We start from the raw sequence: 14,350 nt of genomic DNA, 5'->3' as shown, positions 1-14,350 counted from the left end.
AGTTTCGGTGGCTGTAAGTTTCTCAGTAACATTATTGGTGCCCCAACCTTCAAAATTAGATTATGCTCAGGAGTGCCTGGAGGATTCAGAGTGTGGACCGAGCTGCAGGCTATGGACGTATATATGTACGTAAGTAGGATTCAGTTAGCGTTGGGAACCCACGTACCAAATTTCTTGAAGATGGGCCCATTAAGTAACAAAGACCGTTGGAAAGTTCAATATGGCGGCCAACAGTGGTGTCATACCACCGAAATAAGTATGTACATCGGTTTCGGTTAGCGCAGGGAAGCCGTCTACCAAATTTCGTGAAGATGGGGCCATAAATAAGAAAGTTTAACATGGCGGACGTTGGTGACATCTATATAATATGTATATAAAAACACGCGCATATTCGAATGCAACGTTGTGTCAAAATTTCAAAGCAATCGGTGAAGAACTTTTGGAGATTTAAGGTTTTGAACAAACGAACATTTAAATTTTTATTTATATAGATGTGTATATATATATGTATATATATGGTTTTGGCAGCCAAGCGTTTTTTTTCCAACCTAGAAGACGTCTCTTGAGATCTGTTTAATCGCCTCATTGATTGCATGTCTTCCAAAGTAGTTTCAATACCCATTTCCTGCACCGAGTCATCTCCCCTTTTATGAGTGACTGTGTTAGTGGCCGTACTTCGTAAAGGTCTTTGAACGCACTGAATACTTGTAACTGGTGTCGCCCGTCGGCTACTTTCGACAGGGAATGGAAGCAATTGTCGAGTAACAAAAATTATTTGTAAGTGATTTTGCATTGAAGAAATAGTAAAAACTTGATCACTTGGGTCAATACCTAAAGAAATAACACAGCAAATGCAACTGAGAATACACCAGAATCTGAATGATTTAATTGTTGCTGCGCCTCTTCATAAACTATGGGAGGTTTGTAAGGAAACGAAGCTGCTCTTCGGTGAGGTTGAATTTTTTTATCAGCGTTTAAACTGTCATAGACATGAATTACAGCACCATCATAATAGGTACACACCCAGTGAGTCACTCGTTCAGTAGCTGCAGAAGGTAATATTTGAATATGTTTTGTATTTTGTGGAATGGGCATTATAGGTATGTCAGGACTCCACATTAGCAAAACCTCTTGAGGTTGGAAAATTGTATGCGCAGCTAGAATTTCGTTGAATTTGCTCATGTGATCTGTTGATAAATAATCATTATTTCCCAACTCATTCATTGCAAAATCTGACAGTGGTAAGATCACTCCTTCCATAACACTAAACACAAACACTAACTAGACACTAACACTAAAAAACGACAACACCGCCGGGAAGAACACTAAATGAGATAAAGTAAAAGTCTACTAAACTTCTTTATTATAACTGCTTTATTATAGCGGGTGAGAGGGACGCTGGCGCACGCTTGTTGTTGCCGCTCCTCTCTGTTAACAACACTTTCACAACAAACACAGCAAAATTCGCCTTAATTCTGCACTTTCTTACGCTTGTTTTATTTCGTTTATTGTACGTATAGTTCGTGGATACAGCTGACTCGAATTGCATGGATTTGGCTTAATATTTACAGATTTTATGGACTCCACTTCACTGGGAACTGCTGAGTCTGTGGATCACGGGACGAGACCTATGAACGTTTCTTTGTACCTGGTGATCTAGCACCTCGGGATGATCTGTCTCTGTGATTATATTCGCTATGCTGATCTGCTCCCGTTTCATCTTACAGTACTTTACGACCGGGAACTGATCTGATGTTCATACTAACCTGGCTTATGGCTCCGGGGCGATCACGCCTGAAATTACCAAGCGTTACTGTTTATGGCTGTGTATTGGAACATCCAAATCCTGCTTCCTCCTCCTGCTGCTTGCTATCGCCGCTCACCTACGCTACCACACCCGCCTGTCCTACTGGTTGCGTTGTGCTGTGCTGCTTCTACACTGCTATCAGCTAAGTATCACTCACTATTTTAGCGCTTTGAGTACTGAGATAAGCGCTATATAAATGTAATGAATTATTATTATTTATTATTAAACACTAAAGTACAAAAACGAAGTAGAAAGTAACACTAAACTGCAACACCGCCGGGAACACCGGCACACCGCGTCTACTAAACACTAAGAAACGCTAAAGGAAAAAATACTATTCAGTAAGTAGGCCTATCGCGTCTACTAAACAGTAAATCAGTAAAGGAGAAAGGACTAACCACGTCAGCTGTGGAGCTCAGCTCGGAGCGAAATGAAGTGATTGAAATGAGGTGAATGGGATGGGAGATGATCATGTGACTCCAACACCCGCCTTAACTCTCCGTCCCTCCACAAACACAGCCACACGGATACCAACTCTCCTTTATATGTATAGATGACAAAGTAGAAATTCTTCAGTGCAAATATGTATCACTTGCTCTCTTAAAGGGAACTATAATTAATAATAATTCATTACATTTATATAGCGCTTTTCTCAGTACTCAAAGCGCTATCCATACAGGGAGGAACCGGGAAGCGAACCCACAATCTTCCACAGTCTCCTTACTGCAAAGCAGCAGCACTACCACTGCGCCACTAAAATGCAGTCTGTACTAGTGCTGGGAGGTATACCGGTTCATGCCGAAAACTGTTTAATTTTGTTATGATATGTTTTTTTCTTATACCACAACACTGGTTTAAATAGCCTAAACAATGTTCAGAACGTGGCGCAGCGGGAAACTGTTTAAGGGGGAACCTTTTTCACTGCTACACTGCTAAACATGCATGCAATGGAGTACATGTGTTAGTGGAGGTATTGAGCAGTGAAAATGGACAGAGAACATTCTGTAACTGAAGCTGTAGCAGACGATAAAGTTGAATGTGATGGTACAGAAGAACTTTTGCAGACAAAAGGAGCTGTGTCTGTTATCTGGAGATACTTTGGTTTTAAAAGGTCGGATATGGAACAAACACTATTTACTGCAAATGCTGTCTAGCTAAATTTGTCACCGGAGACAGCAACACGAGTAATTTGCTACACCACCTTAGCCGCAAACATGCTTTGGACACAGGCTTCACACAGCCATAGGTATGTAATAGTTATTATAATAATAAACTATTTTATGTAATGGTAGTAAAAACATACCATTGTAATAAGAAATGTACAATGAATCTGTGTATAATCAGTTTTCTGTTATCTCTATTATCAGCCAGTAGAGGTAGTCCCTTACGATGATTCAACTTAGATTTTGTTGGCGCGGCAAGTGAACGTTTTCTGTGGGCTGAGCGATGCAGTATGATTTATTTGACCTTGATTCCCCGCACTTGTGTGAGTAGCGAATAGCAAACGGCTTCTAAAATGGCATGCAGAAAGATACCAAAGTGAATGCTCAAAGCAATATAACCCGTGGATGACTTTTTGTGTATTATCACTTAATCGGACTCTAAATTTGTCGAACTCCGATTTTGATGCAAGTGATCTTGAGATGGAGATCAAAAATGAAAGTGAGGTACCCGGGATCCGCTGATCGGTCCCCAGCTGCTTGTGGTGCTGAACACATTCATGTAGCTGATGCACCCATGGCAGCGTTCACCTGGGATGACTGACATGATGACGCAAGGTACAAACCATATTACGTCTCACTGCAATGGTCACCCCTGCGTACCCGTCTCACAAAGACAGCCAGGCAGCCAGTCCACCGTGTATTCCTGCTGGCCTCACTTGAAGCAAGGTCCATATTAATGTGATTTGCCTTAAAGATGATTCAGTTGGTAATAGGGCTGGGTGGTATGACCAAAATTCTATATCACGGTATTTTTCAAAATTATACCGGTTTCAAGGTATTGGATGGTATTTTTTTCCCCATGCATGAGTGGATGTTAACCACATTTTCCACTGCAATTACTGGCTAAGAATAACCTATTCCACTGTCAAGAGAATTGTACATTGTACAAAAAAAATTTTAATGTGCACACAAGTATTAATACAGGTTTGCATGGCCCCATAAAGTGATAGTTTTCAAGAGGGTGGCACTAATGAAGAGAAGGAATCACATTGCATGACTGATGCAGTCAAAATATAGAACATTTTATTGAACAAAGTTTGCAAACAACTTAAACTAAAATTTTGACAACATATTTTCAACCATCCAAAGAGGCATTTAGACTTAGTAAAATATCCAGAGGTGCTTGTCAAAAGTTGTATTGCACTGAACATGTCTTAGAAAATGAATAAATAGTAAATATTTTTTGTAAACCAAGTACACTTTGTTAATGTTAACAATCTCTGTCCACTGACACATTAAAGTGACTTTTTAAACAACTTTACCATCATTAAACTGCATAATATTAAACTAATAAATAATAACAATACAATAAATAATAGTGCAATTTCCAGTAATAATACTATTACTTCCAAGACTTCAAAGCCCAGGTGCATTACACAGTATTCACCAAATTAAAATAAAAGAAGTGCAACTTGGTGATGACATCTTTACGAACTGAACCATCATTAAGGCAAACTGCATTAATATGGACCTTGCTTCAAGCTAACCTATATACATAAATAATAAAACTGCAACTTGCATTTATAATGCTATTTGTGGTATAGCCCTACGGAATCGTATAGGGCCACAGTGAAGAAAAAAAAAACTATGTTGAGATTAAAGTCGACATTTCCACTTTATTCTCGTTTATTTTATCATTAAAGTAGAATGTCGTAAACTAAACTTCATCCTAAAATCAATGTGTGATTCACTAGATTTTCTCAAACCCCGTCATAAGTTAATTTAGCACATTGAATGCTTTGTGTTAAGTGTTCCCTACGTGTTACGTGCTCCTTAAACGGACTTCCTCTTGCATTATGAGGCAGCGATCGCTGCACAGAATGCATTCACTTCATGATATTCCTGCTCTCTGAAAATGTAGAATGCTAAGATAATTTTTCATGATGAAATGCATTAAAGCAGGTATTAAACATGCACGGTAGTGAGGCGGTAGTGCTGCTCCCTCGCAGTAAGGGGTCCCCAGGTGTATGTTCAGTGTAAGGACTTTATGGCAGGTGTGATGAGGCTCCAAAAAACTGGATTTATGAATGGGTATCACACAGGTTTAACTTAAAAATTGTGTAAATGTTGGGGTCGTGATCTGGTGGTCGAAAACACGAACACAGAATTCAATGGATGTTCTTCTGAGCGGGCTTTCTTTATTGCATGCATGCCGTCTCTTTCTGACATATTAAACCCCCAGTCTCTATCCTTCCTTTTTCTTTCTCCACATAACCAATCACCACACAATAAACGTCCTTGTGAAATTAAAACTAGTTATAAACTTAGACCACGGAGTGTTCAGAACTTCTTTATTATACATGTTTAATTATGCCCTCCATTCAGGGTTGCGCCCATCCCAGCAAGCATTGTGTGTGAGGCAGGAGCAAATCCTGAACGTGGCGCCAGCACATCGCAGGGTGAATACGAGCAACACATACACTAGCAGGGTCAATATAGCATAAGAAAACCTCACATCCTACATGACTTTGAAAGGAAACTGAAGCACGCGAGTAAACCCACCAGAAAAACATGCAAATTCAAGGCAGCGAACACCTGGGACTCCCTTGCTGCCAGGCAGCAGTGCAACCTCCATGCCACCGTGCCTCCACATGGATTAATACATGCTTTAATGCATTTCATCATGAAAATTATAGCAAGTATTTATCTTAGCATTCTAAATGTTCAGGGAACAGGAATATTATGAAATTAATGTATTCTGTGTGCTGCCACCACCATCTACCCAAAGCACCATGATGTTCCAACAATGATGGATGGATTAAAAGCCAGAAGTCTGCATGACCATCACCATCAAGTGACTCTGTGAGAACCCTAACTACAAAGAGGACTATTTCATTTATGTTAGGTAGAATGCCCAGGGGTACTGGGCGGTCTCGTGGCCTGGAACCCCTACAGATTTTATTTTTTTCTCCAGCCGTCTGGAGTTTTTTTTTGTTTTTTCTGTCCACCCTGGCCATTGGACCTTACTCCTTTCCATGTTAACTAATGTCTTATTTTAATTTTGTATTTTGTCTTTTATTTTTCTTCATTATGTAAAGCACTTTGAGCTACTTTCTGTATGAAAATGTGCTATATAAACAAATGTTGTTGTTGTTGCCAGCACCTCCTCTTAGTATTAGCATTAGCGATTAACATGGCTCCGGGAACACTTAACACAAAGCATTTAATGTGCTACATAACTTATGACGGGGTTTGAGAAAATCTAGTAAATTAAATATTCATTTTAAGATGAAGTTTAGTTTAATAACAAATTACGAGAATAAAGTCAACATGTCGACTTTAATCTCGACAAACGGCGAGAATAAAGTAGAAATGTTGACTTTATTCTCGTCATAAGCGTCAAGATTAAATTGGAAATGTCGAGAATAAAGTCAACACGTTGTCACACTATTACACACTACCCAGGTACATTACACAATATAGAAAAAAATAAAACAAGTACAACATGGCTTGCTGTATTATCCAGTAGTATAGAAACTGTAGTCACACATTTGAACATAATGGTCCACATCCAACCTTTTAAATCTAAAATATCTCCAGACAACAGACATGACTCCTTTTTCCTGCAAAAGTTCTTCTGTGTCATCATGTTCAACTTTATTCTGCTACAGCTTTAGTTTCGGAATGTTCTCTGTCCATTTTCACCGCGCAATACCTCATGTACTCCGTTGTATGCTTGTTTAGTGGTGTAGCAGTGAAAAAGAGCCCCCGCGCAACACTTCCATTAACGCATGCACTCCATTGCATGCATATTTAGCGGTGTAGCAGTGAAAAAGGTCCCCCTTAAACAATTTCCCGCTGTGCCACGTTCCGAACGTTGTTTAGGCAATTTAAACTGGTGTTGCGGTATAAGAAAAATCCATATCATAACAAAAATAAAAAACGGTGTGAACCGGTATACCGCCCAGCACTAGTTGGTAAAGATGTCATCACCAAGTTGCACTTGTTTTATTTTTATTTGGTGAATACTGTGTAATGCACTTGGGCTTCAAGCCTTGAAGTAATTGTATTATTACTGGAAGTTGCACTATCATTTATTTTATTGTTATTATTTATTAGTTTAAATATTATGCAGTTTAATGATGGTAAAGTTGTTTAAAAAGTCACTTTTAACGTGTCAATGGACAGAGAATTTACTAAGTCTAAATGCCTCTTTGGTTTGTTGAAAATTTGTTGTCAAAATTATAGTTTAAGTTGTTTGCAAAATTTGTTCATTAAAAAGGCTCTATATTTTGACTGCAACTGTCATGCAATGTGATTCCTTCTCTTCATTCACTTTATGGGGCCATGCAAACCTGTATTAATACTTGTGACCACGTTAAAATATTTTTTTGTACAATGTACAATTCTCATGACAGTAGAATAGGTTATTCTTAGCCAGTCTACTGCAGTAATTGCAGTGGAAAATGTTAACAACATCCACTCATGCATTGGGGAAAAAAATACAGTCAAATACCGTGAAACCAGTATAATTTTAAAAAATACAGTGATATAGAATTTTGGCTATGTACATGAGCTATGTACATTATAGCTCTAATTTTTGAGGTGTTATGTTTGTCACATCAACACACATAATAAGAACAGCTTGGTGAAATGAATTATTCTTGCGAGTCGTCATTTATCTGGTTTGGCTGCCTTTTCCTCCTTGATCAAGGGTGTCGTTATCTCCCAGTTTCTCTGAAATGTTGTGTATGTATGGGTCAGAGTTACTGTAAATATGTTTGTTCCCCTGTCACGTTTCTTTTGTTAATCTTGATGTTTGTATGGGAGGTTGCATACACACGTTTTGACTCCAATTTTATGTGTATGCAAGCTTTTTAAATGAGGCCTACAGACCTTCACTAGCCTATCTATAGCTAGGTCTCAACCCAGGCAGCCTGACCCCAAACTCAGCAGGAGGCTTCAGCATGCACAACCCCAAAATAGATTGTTGGCTTAAATAGTTATAATAAAGCACTCATCAAATGTCATTAAACAACTGAAGGACCACCTCCCTGATCTATAATAATAAAAGGCAAAGCCCTCACTGACTGACTGACTGACTCACTCACTGACTGACTCATCACTAATTCTCCAACTTCCCGTGTAGGTGGAAGGCTGAAATTTGGCAGGCTCATTCCTAACAGCTTACTTACAAAAGTTAGGTAGTTTTCATTTCAAAATTATACGCATAATGGTCATAACTGGAACCTCTTTTTTGTCCATATACTGTAATGGTAGGCAGCAAGATGGCCGTAGGAGACTGAGTTGCGTGTCGCGTCATCACGCCTCCCACGTAATCACGTGAACTGACTGTGAAGTCAGTACGTAGAAAAGAAGGAGGAGCCCCAAAGAGCGCAGAAGAAAACATTCATTACACAATTGACAAGGCAGCGAAACAATAAGAAGCGAGTGAGTGACGCATACAAGCATCTTCATAAGACACGAGGTATAAAAAAGCACGGTGTAAACCGTAAGTCTAAATTAACTTTATAGAAACGCTCCCGCTGCCGTTTGCAATACCATATTCGCGACATACAAGTTTAATGAGAAGACACGAGGTATAAAAAAGCACGGTGTAAACCGTAACCTTAACTTTATACAAACGCTCCCGCTGCCGTTTGCAATGCCATATTCGCAAGATACAACTTTAATGAGAAGACACGAAGTATAAACGACAGTTTGCATCACTTTGTAACAGAGTTAAAATTGCTGTAGCGAGAAACTTTTAACTGCCGGGTCTTAGCTAACATTAAATAAACCCGTGGACATCGCAACATCACACAAGAGAGTGGCTCACGTGAAGTGACTGAACGCAGCAGGAGTGATCACTTGCATTAATCAAACCTGTTCAAAAAACACATTACACAATTGATAAGGTAGGAAAAGAATATGAAACAAGGCACGGTATAAACCGTAACTTTAAGTTTATAGAAACGCTGCCGTTTGCAATACCATATTCGCCCCTGCGAAGCGCGGTGATTTTGCTATATATATTAAACTATTTCAACCATTGTATGATCTGCTTCTCGCAACTGAAAGAGGGCACCGTGGCAGAAGTTAGCCGACTTGCTCACCAACCACAACCGTTACCTGGTAGGTAACCACCCATACAATCAGATTGTGAATCAGACTACGAATGCCTGCAATGTAATTACCCCGATCTACATGCTGTCAAATGAACGAACCTCACGCCGTGGCACAACGTTAGGGGCTTCGCCTTTACGTCCGAGGATCGATTCCCGTAAGGGAGTGCAGTGACTGTGTACTCCTGATGAGCCCACATTTACGGCGAAACACGTGTCGCATACTATGCATCTTCAAAGCACGGTGTAAACAGTAACTTTAAATTGAGTTTATAGAAACGATCCCGCTGCCGTTTGCAATACCATATTAGATGACTTTGTAACAGAGTTAAAATTGCTGGAGCGATACATTTTTAACTGCCGGGTCATGTCGCGTGTTCTTGCGTAGGTACACCAAAAAATTTATACATTTATGCATGTAATGGCCAAACAAAAAATGTACTATACCCGAAAGCACTACAGTAGTACTCAATGTATCGTTACTTCTTAAATGTTAATGTTTTACTGTTTAATAATTTATACGATTCTTATATGTTATTCAGATTCTTTTATCAAAATACCAGTAACAGCGCACTCCACGATAACGTGGAGTGAATACACTTGACATGACCATTCATAGTATTTATCCTCTTTCTCTGTACGTTTACCATTCGTTTGCTCAGAGGTTGATGCGCTTGCTGCTTAATGAGCAGCTCTTGACCCTAGCGTCCCGCTGCTTCTCTTCTTTCATCGGCATCTTTTCCCGTTAAAACTGATTTGTTTTAAAACTTAGTATGTTTTCTTTAATTTTTCAGTTAAGCTGGCACTTAAGTCTTCAATCTGCCTCAAGAATGATTAGCGAAGGTGGTAGACAATGTAGATATACAAATATGTATATGTATATATATATATATGTATATGTGTCTGCATCTGTGTGTATATATATATATATATATATATATATATATATATATATATATATATGTGTATATATGTGTATATATATGTTGATATATGTATATATATGTGGATGTGTATATGTATATATTTATGTATATATACACTATGTTTATGTATATATATGTTTACATAACCTCTTTAACACACTACTTCTCCGCTGCGAAGCGCGGGTATTTTGCTAGTATCAAATATAAATGCTTGGAGTGGTCCATGAGGAGTGGCATTGGTGTGACCCCCACCTCTTAGGGTCTCACCACCAAAATACAAAGATATTTGGGTAATTAATAAATAACACAATTTAAACAAAACTTGAAATTACATAATCAAAATGAAAAGGCAAGTAATATTTGAGAAATATTGAAAGCACTAAATAAGCAAACATGTTCTTTTAAATGCCTGTATTTTCTCTCCCAGCTTTATTTTTCCCACCCTTTGTTATAATGTCTCAGCTTTCTTATTATCTCCTCTTGACAAACTTTAAGAGTTATCTTGATGTGATGTTGGGACAGCTTAACTGTTAGGTAAACCAACAAGCTTGATGGACTAATGAATAGTCTGTTACATTTCTTATGTTCTTGTTCTGTATGTTCATGGGTAGGTCTTTATTGAGAAGAAATGGCTTTGCCAGCACCCACATTTCTTCCCTTTTATTTGTCTGAGTGCCTCTAAGCCACACCACCAGTCTCCTCTCATTGGTTAAACACCTGACTTGAGTGTACTGTAAAGGTTTAAATGACGTGTTCAGCATTGACAGTCCAGTTGTTTGTGTGTTTATGAGTTCAGGTTGATTGTGTTTGTCTGTTATTGTAGTGCAGCTGAAGATCAGACCACATTCTCAGAAGGAATTCGGGCAGAAATTCAGCAGATTCGAAAGGGTTCACAAACTTCTTCTTACAGCTGTAAAGCAATTTAAATTCTATTGAAGATTTTAAGCAACACATTCTCAGAGCTGCTTAATCCAACTGAGTGTCCATCTCTATGCATCTTTAGCTAACAGTCTTGTGTCTGGCCTGTTTGTGTTGTAATGTGTACAAGAACACGGGGACACAGTTGGCAGTCAGTTATGGGTAAATTTTGCACAAACATTAAAATGTTGTTCTTTACACAGAAAACCTCAGACACATGATTAAGCTACCAAGTAGTGTGGTAGACAGTAGCAGTTTAGGGTCTTTCAAAACTCGACTTGATGTTATTTTAGAAGAATTAAGTGGATAAAACTGGTGAGCTTTGCTGGGCTGATTGGCCTGTTATCATCCAGATTGTTCTAATAGAGCTGCAGTCGCCTGAGGGAAAATTAAAGACTTGTTGTTGCCTTAGCTTTTTACTTTATGTATTGCTTCATCTCTCTTTCTCTTGTAGCAAGCCTTTTTGTGCTTTACTTGAGTATTGTTTAAGTTTTAATTTTTCTGGCTTTGACTTGTCTATCATTTAATGGTAGATGTTCAGGTTGCACAGCTTGCGCTGTATTTCAGCTGATGGAAAGAGAAAGACATTGAAAGGTGGAGTTTAGATTTTCACTGGACTTTTTTACATACGCACTTGAGAAGTCTTGGTGTGTTAGAATGCTAATGTTATTTATTGATTGTCATGAGTATCAAGTTGTATTTAGTAAAGATTAATTTCAAAACCAGCACATGCATTTCAAGTATGACTGCTCCATTGAACTACTCTCGGGTGATCCCTTACAGAAATAGAACATTTATACAATGACCAAATCTAAACCAGCCACTATGGAAAATTATATTTAAGATAATTAAAAAAATGGTTTGCTTTGTTTCTTATTGGTGCCTCCATTTTATTATGAAGTAGTTTCCATAGTACTCTTACCTAGTATTCCTTTGATCCTCTGATTATTATGACATCATATTGGCGATTGTGTTAAGGTTGGCTTGGGCATTTCTGGAGCATTTGAAATTGCAGAAGAAGTCCTGTGTTTATGCTTTTTCAAACATTGTTTTTTTTCTGATTTCTTGGTTTTTTTTTTTGTTTTTTTTTTTGCAGTACTGGATTAGACAAAAGATTAGTTTGACTTTCAGTTCTTCCTTTGACTCATAGTTTTGGTATCTCCCGATCATTTTCTTCTCGGTTAGTATCTTTGCGGTTATACTATTTACAGTATACACATTATCTACGTGGTAGAAACTGAATTGAGCACATTCAAGAACTCTGGTGTAAAGGCCACTGTAAGGAGCTGTGGCCAGGAGCCTGTTGGTGTTTGTCATGATGACAGCCCTAGTAGTCTTTGGAGAATAGCAGTAATCATGTTAAAGAATGAAAGCCTTTCATGTAATTTTAGCAGGAACATCTCCTGAGGTGAATGAAAGTAATCAAGAAGGTGACAGACACCTGCATTTGATTAATAAAAACCCACAGAATGAATAATTAAATAAGACTTCATTTGCATAAATGAATTTGCACATTAAATTTAATACACAGTAAAACACTGCAAATTTCAATTCAATTAACAAAAGTAAATCATGGCAATACATGTCCATTAATATTCTAATGGGCAGTATAAATGAGGCCGGTGTGTGATAAAGATAACCAGTCCTGGTTACACCTGCCACTCTTCATCCAGACATGAGTAACTTCTCATTTTTTTCTCATCTTATTATTTTCTCCTACATCACTGGTGCTCCTGTGTGTCAGTGCATTAATGTGTCACTTTGTTCATTCTTTTGTTTTGCTTTAGTGATTTAAATAAGCTATTTTTGTGAAGATTTTGTAGTTAGAGGGTCACAGGATGCTCAGTGGAGTAATGGCTGTGTTGTAAGAGTACTCCATGACCCAACCCTACAATTATTGTTTTTACAAATTAACCTCAAAATGTCTCATCAGAGCCTCAACATACCCTTTTTTTACTTGTTGGTGTGACATATAAATTGTTCAGGTTGGAAGACTCACCCTGGTTCTTCTGGTTCAATGCCAGTGAAGAAAGCCCAGAGGGAGTCTGAGGCTCATGTCCAATCAACTGAATTTACCACAGGTGGACTCCAATTAAGCTGCAGAAACATCTCAAGGATGATCAGGGGAAACAGGATGCACCTGAGCTCAATTTTGAGCTTCATGGCAAAGGCTGTGAATACTTATGTACATGTGCTTTCTCCATTTTTTTATTTTTAATAAATTTGCAAAAATCTCAAGTAAACTTTTTTCACGTTGTCATTATGGTGTGTTGTGTGTAGAATTCTGAGGAAAAAAATGAATTTAATCCATTTTGGAATAAGGCTGTAACATAACAAAATGTGGAAAAAGTGATGCGCTGTGAATACTTTCTGCATGCACTGTATATGTGTGTATATATATATATATATATATATATGTGTATATATAATATACACACACACAGTGGGGCAAAAAAGTATTTAGTCAGCCACCAATTGTGCAAGTTCTCCCACTTAAAAAGATGAGAGAGGCCTGTAATTTTCATCATAGGTATACAATTGGTGGCTGATTAAAAAAAGTACTTTTTTGCCCCCACTGTATGTATGTATGTATATATATATATATATATATATATATATATATATATATATATATATATATATATATACATGGATCTCCAGCTGCAAATATGCAAACCGTATCACAGACCTTCTCTTATATATTTATATAAATATATAAATATAAAGACAGCGAGAGATAGATATATGGGAGAAGGATGCTAAGGATTTAGCTGCCAGGGAAGAGGAAAAGAGGAAGGCCTAAGAGAAGGTTTATGGATGTGGTGAGAGAGGACATGCAGGTGATGGGTATAACAGAGCAAGATGCATAGGACAGAAAGATATGGAAGAAGATGATCAGGGGTAGTGACCCCTACTCGGAGCAGCCGAAAGAAGATGAAGATAGATAGTTAGTATCATTACCTAATCCTGGGAAATAAATAAATCTTTTCCTTTTATTTTCGTCTTTTTCTGAACTTCCCCTCTGCTGAACCCCCATCTTCAGATGTGGTTGATGCGTGCTTCAGTTCAATTAATTTACCACAACTCTTGCAAAATGATGTTGACTTTGAGGAGGCCCCTGTTCTAAGTGAAGATTTTTATCTCCATTACTTAAAAATATAAATAAGTTTAAATAATATTTTATTGATATTTGATGATGCCATTCTGGAATGTAGTTAAAAAGATGTGACTAATGTTGTTGATTGTGCCTATCACATGTGATCTAATTATTGTACTGTTTTAACTTCTTGGCTCCTGTAAGTGTGCTCATGTGGTGAGTAGTTGCAATACAAATGAAAAATGAACAAGTTGAGTGTCTATCCATGTGCTGCTTAAAGCTTGTAATTGCTTACACTTATCAATGTTTGTTAA

The 14,350-nt window shown here is 37.9% G+C and overlaps 1 protein-coding gene across 5 annotated transcripts in view; it reads left to right on the top strand.

Moving 5' to 3' along the window:
* Window positions 1–14,350, top strand: part of LOC114665494 (zinc finger protein 239-like) — a 541,579-nt gene that overhangs the window by 522,994 nt on the left and 4,235 nt on the right. The gene's annotated exons all lie outside the window — the stretch shown is intronic.

Source organism: Erpetoichthys calabaricus, chromosome 1 (assembly GCF_900747795.2).
Source record: "Erpetoichthys calabaricus chromosome 1, fErpCal1.3, whole genome shotgun sequence".
Taxonomy (NCBI): Eukaryota; Metazoa; Chordata; class Cladistia; order Polypteriformes; family Polypteridae; genus Erpetoichthys; species Erpetoichthys calabaricus.
This window is presented reverse-complemented; position numbering and strand designations above follow the sequence as displayed.